The 9,241-nt window shown below is 36.1% G+C and overlaps 1 long non-coding RNA gene across 1 annotated transcript; it reads right to left on the bottom strand.

Moving 5' to 3' along the window:
• Positions 1-2,419: 2,419 nt before the first annotated feature.
• Positions 2,420-2,835, bottom strand: LOC127159267 (uncharacterized). Its single transcript, XR_007826400.1, has 3 exons — positions 2,785-2,835; positions 2,600-2,693; positions 2,420-2,511 (listed from the first exon to the last, which is right to left on the bottom strand). It is a non-coding gene; the product is annotated as an uncharacterized LOC127159267 (long non-coding RNA).
• Between the last annotated feature and the right edge of the window lie 6,406 nt (positions 2,836-9,241).

Raw genomic sequence — 9,241 nt, 5'->3', positions numbered from 1 at the left:
TACAAAGTATCAATCTATGTTTAATTTTACTTTAGCTAAATAGAAAATATTTTTGGCATAATACTGGTATATTGTGAGAAGTCCAGTGACCTTGTTATGTTTTCTTTTTCATGTGATTTTCATTCCCCCCCCATGCATTTACAAACCTGATATGGATATATGCAAGGGTGGAAAACTTGAATCCACATGAATCCATATTTGTTACATAGGAAAGCCTTTCACTGATGTGCTGTGAAGTAGATTTCTTGCCAAGTTCCTCCCTAAAAGTAGATCAATAACACAGTAACTCTATTTTCATTGTGAGTCATTATATAAAGTCACTATATTACTTTTTAAAAGATATCATTATTAATTTTGCTTAATAATATTAGCATTGCTAATAGGCTGGAGCTTATGAGAAGGGCATGTAACAGTTTTTTAGGTTCATTTACAGTCATTTACATCTGTATCATAAATAAAAAAAACATACTCCATCCCAAAGTGCTCTTTAGTAAACATGGTAAAAGATGTCCAAACTGAAAAATTATTTAATAGTATTACTATATTAAAATTACAAATATGCGAAACATTGTTCATTTACATCTATTACCAACACTAACAATACAAAGCTGGTTGAAAATCTGCAAACATACCTTTTAGGGCAATGATTACAATATAAGGAAAATATTTGGCAGCTTTGTATAGTTGCCATCATCTGAAATCTTTGTAAGTGCTGGCATCTCCTGAAGTCTTCACAAGTGAGGCTGAATCCAAACTGGAACTGGCATAATCTCTAGTAACCTTGGGATAGGCATCCCAAAATAAAAACAGGAAAGCAAACGGAGAAAGATTAGCATAGCTACTGTTCATATTATTTCAGACAAAAGATGATTTATTTCATAACATATAACTGAAGTGCAAGGTTACGAGATGTTTTCACGTAAAACCGCTAAACGCTGGACATATTTAAGACCGTAAATTAATAGTGGTTAGTTATGATGTGCCTAAGTTAGCCATATTTTGTGAAAGACTATGTGCCATTTATGTTGATTGTCTTATACTCTGTGACACACAGAAAGTGAATATCAAATGAAGAGTGCTGCAGCATGATTATAAATGAGATACTGATTTTATGCAACAGTTCACCAATAAACAAGAAGTTAATATTAAGAGACTTATGTTTTAGACAGCATATTGCCTGTTTTTGCTCTATTTCACCAACAAATAACCATCCCAAACACAGCCATAGCACTGTTTTACGTCTTTGAGCAACATGATGGTGTTTCGTTGTTGAATGAATCACCCGTTAAATTATTCAGTTCAATGGCAATGACACATTTACTTAACAGTGACTTTCTGCCACCTACTGGTGAATTTTATTTGATATATATGTATATATGATTATTGATATATTTGAATTCGCATTTTGAATGTAATTTGACATATAAATGCATTAAATTGGTTTAGTTTTCATGGTTATTAGTGTATGCAATTTCAGCAATAAAAATGTTCATTTTTCTAAAAAGAAAACAAATTAGTCATTTATTTTAAGAGACCTATCCTATTTTCTCTTTTATATTTAGTATTGTTTTTTAATAAAGAAAATTACTTCTTATCCAATTACTCGATTAATCAATGGAATAATCTGTAGAATACTTGATTACTAAAATACAATTACTAACTACACCCCTAGTTAAAATGTTAATAATATTTTACAATATTACTGTTTTTTTTTATCTGCATTTTAAACAAATTCAGTCTTGGTAAGCATTAGACACTTATTTTGAAAAACATAAAATATCTTACTGAGTTTTGAACAGTAGAGTATTTTTGAGGTTAACTTACCAGCCATATGGTTTACTGTGCCTTGAAGATGTTGTCCAACAGGAGGTTCACTCCAGCTCTGGGGTGCAGGCCATCATCATGGAAGAATCTAGGAACATAACAAGCAATTTGTCACAGAGCCAACAATATTTTGTATACAATGCCAGGTTTATTACAAGAAACCATGCTAGAGCACAGGTGAAATGTAGAAAAGAGAAAGAAGAACATACAAATATACAGAACATAATTTCGTAACAGAATTTGCTTCTAGGTTTACTTATTTATTTAATGTTGTCAAAGCCCTACAATTTAAAAAGCTTTCCTAGTTCATCTGCATCCCTTACTTCTCCGTCTGTGGTGTCCTTAAGGATTGTTTTTATTTGCTCCTGAAATTACAGAAGAGTTTTTATCAACATTTGTTTACCATGAGTGATCAAAATGCGTTTGAACTGGATTCAGTTACGTCAGTGACGTCACCGATGAACGGTACCGTGTGTATATGTTTAGGTTGTCTGAGCCTATTTCTAATCACCCATTGAAAAATTACCAGCAAAACTATTACAGACGAGTCAAAACATCTTGTCTACACATACAGATGTGATTAAAAGACAAAACTTTCATGAAAAGCTAAGTCTATTAGCCTACCTCCTCTGAAACCGGTTAAGATGTTAACGGACTTGTTTGAAGACACTACACCATCTCAATGAACTATATTCAACAGAAGCCAAATACAAGCAAGAAATGTGTCAGGAACAGCTATATGTAATGTTTATGTGATTTTAGGGACTAAACTTACCGAAAGCAGCTTGTCAGTCATTGAGTTTCCATGGCAACTCCCTCCACTTCAGTATTTGAATGTGTCAATGTTCAGCGCGCACGCATTAAAACACCTCACGCAGACGTTACAAAAAATAAACACATAAAATTAGTGTCAGGAACAGCTGTATGTAATGTTTATGTGATTTTAGGGACTAAACACACCGAAAGCAATGGAAACAGCAGCGAGAGACCGAGTTTCGTTATTGTCAGGCGTTGTGTGGCCGCCCCGTTTCCATGGCAACTCCCTCGCTCAATTGTTTAAATGCGTCAATGTTCAGCGCACACGCATTAAAACACCTCACGTAGCCGTTGCAAAAAATACACATGAAGTTTATTGTGTCAGGAACAGCTGTTTGTAATGTTTATGCGATTTTAGGGACTAAACTTACCGAAAGCAGTGAAAACAGTAGCGAGAGACGCAGTTTCCTGCTTGTCAGTCGTTGTGTTGCCGCCCCGTTTCCATGGCAACTCCCTCCGCTTCAGTGTTTGAATGCGTCACGAATGTTCAGCGCGCACGCACACGTCACAGTCACGCCGAATTTACATAAATAAACAAACTTCCAATATTAAATAAGTAAATAATTTAAATTTAAGTTGTTGTTTTGTGCCACCCCTGCACGTGATAGTCGGATAAAAAAGCAGGACTTTTATCGTTTAAGAATTTTAGGTTTTATAGTTTTAATAATTTTATTTATTTATTTATTTTATTTTATTTTATTTTATTTTATTTTATTATTTTAATAAACCAACCACCTTATTTAATTAGAGAGCCTGCCTGAAGTTGTAGAAGGCCGGATTAATACACCTAAGTCAGTTCTCCCCAATTTATATTATAAAAAAAAAAAAAAAAAAAAAAAAGCACAAAAAAACGTTCACTTTTTTTTTTTTTTTTTTTTTTTTTTTTTTTTTGTTTGTTTTTTGCAGTGTTTCAAAAACTAGCATCACTTATTTCAAAGACCAGCATCACATTAGAGCAATTCCAGCAACATTCGCAGGCAAACTCTAAAATATAAATTAGATACATAAAATAGAATGTATATGCCTACCAGTAAACTATATTGAAACATGTCTTTATGCAGACTATAAACGTGTAAAAAGTATGAGTAAAAGTGTTTTATACTTTAGATGGACATGACAAAAAAGACCGAGTTTTTTGGGAGACAATATACTTTGTAGACTTTCTGCAATTTACAATGCACATGCAATAAGCAACAATGTCTGCCAGGTGTAGAAAGATTATCTATTCATAACATATTTTTTTTATTTCAATTTTCGTTTTTGTGTTTCAGAGGTAAAATCAGATGTACGGACGTGACATCTCTATGTTACCGACATCTATGGAAACGCGAATAAAATGCTAAAAACTTCAGCAGAGACGTCTAAGTGTATTTAATAGGGCACATGCAAAAGTCGCCTAATGATTATGAATGTGTCGGGAAAAATTTGACATTTTAAATATTTATTATTATGAGTTAGGCCTATTATGAGTTTGGGACTTATGTCAAGTTGTTTCATTATCAGGATAAAAATGCAAGAGATCACGCGGGCGCCTCCCTGTCATGTAGTGATTCCACACTCCGCACAAACATATCGATATGGGTCAGTAATAGAACACATTTATAGGTCTATAGGTTTTTAAAATAAATCTTCACCAGTCTACATCCGTGACAGATGCAGTTATAACCTAAAACTGAAGGCTACTGACATAATGATAACGGACCGATTCTGTTCCAATTCGTTTATCGTTAGTTGCTGATCAAGATTAAAGGGATGCTGCTGTTATAAAACTTGTTTTAATCAGTAACTTATGAATTAAAAAAAAAAAAAGATTCAATACAGGTTAAGAAAATATGTTAAATATATAATATCTTATAGACTGCAAATAAGGCAGTTTCACGTGTTGTGTCTGCATAACAAAGTACATTTTAACGTGCAGTGATACGAAATAAAACCAAATAAGATGTGTAATGCAGAAAAATATTTATACAAAATTAAGGCACGTCTTTATACATATAATCCCTGTTGTACTCTTTGAGAGTTAAATAAGTGCATCCCCAGATCTCCGATTCATCTGACCAAGTTTCAACCTATATCCGACGTTATGATTTCGATCAAATGCGTCGGCTGTATCGGTTGATAAGCCAACGTGATTTCGATGTTGAATCGATGTTTTATTTTCAACGTAATAACGTTCTGATGTACCGACCAAATAATGAACATTGATTCAACATCGAAATTTGATTGACGACCGACACTGACCTTTACAACCAAAAATCGACGTTGGATCAACGTATGCTTGCTATCTGGGTAGGTTTCATAGACAATTGGACAAGTTTTTGGGGCAGACCTGACCTGTTAAAAAGAGATGGTCTTCATCCCTCCAGGGGTGGTGCTGCTCTTCTCTCTAGTAATATGGCATATAGTCTTAGAGTTTGCACTTGACTAACTGGGGCCCAGGTCAGGAAGCAGACAGACTGGCTAATCCGACCGTCTGCTAGCCACCTCACGTCACCAAAATCAGTTAATTCTCAGCACATAGAGACTCTTACACCTATATATCATGCTATAGAGACTGTGTCTGTTCCCCGAGCTAGACAATACAAAAGACATCCAAACCAACTTAAGAGTAAAAATCTAATCAACGTTCAACAAATTAAAAATGTACATAAAACAGAGAAACAAATGATAAAACTTGGTCCCTCTCTACAAAAGCGCTTTTTGTAAATGATATGATCATTGATCATAACCTAGATGTGCTATGTCTGACAGAAACCTGGCTAAAATCAGATGATTACATTATCTTAAACGAGTCTACCTCTCATGATTACTGTTATAAACATGAGCCACGTCTAAAAGGTAAAGGGGGAGGTGTTTCTACAATTTCTATCAATATTTTTAGTGTTTCACAGAGAGCGGATTTCAAGTATAACTCGTTTGAAGTAATGGTGCTTCATGTAACACTATCCAGAGAAACAAGTGTTAATGATAAATCCCCTATGACGTTTGTACTTGCTACTGTATACAGGCCACCAGGGCACCATACAGATTTTCTTAAAGAATTTGCTGATTTTATATCTGAGCTGGTGTTGGCTACAGATAAGGTCTTAATAGTAGGTGACTTTAACATCCATGTTGATATTGAAAATGATGCACTGGCAGCTGCGTTTACAGACATTCTAGATTCTATTGGAGTTAGACAACACATGTCAGGTCCCACTCATTGTCGAAATCATACTCTAGACTTAATACTGTCACATGGAATTGATGTCAATGCCGTTAAGATTCTGCAGCAAAGTATATATCTCTGATCATTATCTAGTCTCGTGTATTCTCCAGATGACTAAAACTGTAAATTCAACTCCTTATAACAAGTATGGTAGAACCATCACTTCTACTACAAAAGATTGCTTTCTAAGTAATCTTTCTGACTTATCTGAATTCCTCAGCATGTCCAATAGCTCAAAAAAACTTGATGATGTAACAGAAACTATTGACTCTCTCTTTTCCAGGACTCTCGCTCCTCTGCGCCTAAGGAAGATTAAGGAAAATAGTCCGACCCCGTGGTATAACAAGCACACTCGTGCCCTAAAGAGAGCAGCCCGGAAAAAGGAGCGCAGCTGGAGGAAAACAAAATTAGAGATTTTTCGTACTGCTTGGCGGGAATGTACCCTATCGTACAGAAAAGCGTTAAAATCGGCCAGATCTGATTACTTTTCGACTCTTTTAGAAGAAAACAAACATAACCCTAGGTATTTATTCAATACAGTGGCTAAGTTAACAAAAAATAAAGAACCAACAGGCACTGACTATGCCCATCAGCATAGCAGTAATGACTTCATGAACTACTTTACTTCTAAGATCGATACAATTAGAGACAAAATTGTCACTATGCATCCGTCAATTACAGTGTCGCATCAGATATAGATATAGATCTCCTGGGGAACTCATTCTCTACTATAGGTCAGGAAGAATTGTATAAACTTGTTAAAGCATCTAAACCAACAACTTGTATGCTAGACCCTATTCCATCTAGGCTACTAAAAGACTTGCTTCCAGATCTCATAGACCCTCTGCTAAATATTATTAATTCTTCACTGTCATTAGGATATGTCCCCAAAACCTTCAAACTAGCTGCTATTAAGCCTCTAATTAAAAAAACACAACTTGACCCCAACGAATTAACTAATTACAGACCTACAGAATAGACTTGAGAATTATGTTGGCATTAGTGGTAGTGCATTAGCATGGTTCAAATCATATCTATCTGACCGCCATCAATTCATGGCAGTAAATGATGAGGTATCATATCGATCTCAAGTGCAGTATGGAGTAACGCAAAGCTCAGTACTAGGGCCATTACTCTTTACGCTTTACATGTTACCCTTGGGTGATATCATCAGGAAATATGGTGTTAGCTTTCACTGCTACGCTGATGATACTCAGCTCTATATTTCTTTGCGGCCCGGCGAAACGTACCAATTTGAAAAACTAATGGATTGTGTAGTTGAGTTAAAAAATTGGATGACAAGTAGTTTCTTACTGCTAAATTCTGAAAAAACAGAGGTGTTAGTTATTGGGCCTAAAACCTCAGCGTGTAATAACCTAAAACACTGTCTAATACTGGATGGCTGTTCTGTCAATTCTTCGTCATCAGTTAGGAACCTAGGTGTGCTATTTGATGGTAATCTTTCCTTTGAAAACCATATCTCTAGTATTTGCAAAACTGCATTTTTCCATCTCAAAAATATATCTAAACTACGACCTATGCTCTCAATGTCAAATGCTGAAACATTAATTCATGCATTTATGACCTCACGGTTAGATTATTGTAATGCTTTATTGGGTGGTTGTTCTGCTCGCTTAATAAACAAACTCCAGCTGGTCCAAAATGCAGCAGCTAGAGTTCTTACTAGAACCAAAAAGTATGATCATATTAGCCCGGTTCTGTCTACACTGCACTGGCTCCCTATTAAACATCGTATAGATTTTAAAATCTTGCTAATTACTTACAAAGCCCTGAATGGTTTAGCTCCTCAGTACCTGAGCGAGCTCCTATCACATTATAGTCCCTCACGTCCGCTGCGTTCTCAAAACTCTGGCAATTTGATAATACTGAGAATATCAAAATCAACCACGGGCGGCAGATCATTTTCTTATCTAGCGCCCAAACTCTGGAACAATCTACCCTACAATGTTCGGGACGCAGACACTCTCTGTCAGTTTAAATCTAGATTAAAGACCCATCTTTTTAACCTTGCTTACACATAACAAATCAACATATTCCTATAATTCAAATCTGTTGAAGGATTGTTAGGCTGCACTAATTAGTTCATCCGGAACCGGGAAAACTCTCCCATAACACCCGATGTACTCAGTGCATCGTCAGAAGAATGGCATCTACGCTAATATTAGTCTGTTTCTTTCTTATGCCGAGGTCACCTTAACCACCAGATCCAGTCCGTATCCAGATCAGATGGTCATTGCAGTCCTCTGGATCCAGTCCGTACCCAGCCCAGACGGTGAATCAGCACCTAGAGACGACCTCTACAGCACTGAATGTCATCGGAGACCACATCGACTAGATGAGCCCCAGAGACGGATCCACAGTGAAGACCACATCACCTAGACGGCTGTCGGCACAAGACCACGGGAACTTTGGCCAGAGGAGAACTGGCCCCCCGACTGAGCCTGGTTTCTCCCAAGGTTTTTTCTCCATTTGTCACCGATGGAGTTTTGGTTCCTTGCCGCTGTCGCCTCTGGCTTGCTTAGTTGGGGACACTTTCCATTAACACAGTATTGCATTTTATTTTATTGTTTTTGATTAACTACCTTTACCTAAAATGTGAGTGTTTACTGTTGCCTTTGGCATTGTTGATGTACTGTTTCCTATTATACTGTACAGCCGCCTTGTCACAATACTGTATTGTTAAAGGCGGTATATAAATAAAGGTGACTTGACTTGCATATGGTGAACCTCGGTTGAAATGCATAGACAAAAATGCTTATTTAATTTAACCTTGTCTCACATTGTGAGTCAAAGTGATACTAGCTGTTGCCTCAGAGATGTGGTTTGACCTGGTTAGTGGACAAACAGCTTCTGCTTCAAAGAAATGTTTTTTTTTTTTTGTGAGTCTGACTTGCAGTGAAGTTTGGCAAACATCACACAACACTGGTCTTAACTTAATCATTAAAATGTATACACAACTAAAAAGGTACAATTTGTGTTAAATGTTAAAACAAACAGTGCTGTCTGCAATTAAGAAGAGTGTACGTGTTAATTATTGAAAGAGGGGTATGTACAACCAGCACATGCAAGAACATCTTGCAGTGAGTGGGTGGTGGTCAAATCCTTTGTGGGAGGAATCACATACAATGCTATATTAATACCACAGTTTAACACTGTGCTCTTAGTTTACAATCTGTCTGTGACAGAAGCAGAGCAGTTGACTACTTTTTCAATCATCCAGATAATTCAGAGATGAATTATGAATTTGTCATACTGTGATTCCCATTAGTTCACAGTGCACTCTTTAAATTACTTTAAATTACCTTTAATTACTTTTGCAGCATGATAATCTATGCCTGTACTGCTGTTCTGTTCATTCTTTATGGTTACTTA

Source organism: Labeo rohita, unplaced genomic scaffold (assembly GCF_022985175.1).
Source record: "Labeo rohita strain BAU-BD-2019 unplaced genomic scaffold, IGBB_LRoh.1.0 scaffold_204, whole genome shotgun sequence".
NCBI lineage: Eukaryota > Metazoa > Chordata > Actinopteri > Cypriniformes > Cyprinidae > Labeo > Labeo rohita.
Note: the sequence above shows the minus strand (reverse complement) of the source record. Positions and strands in the feature narration are given on the sequence as shown.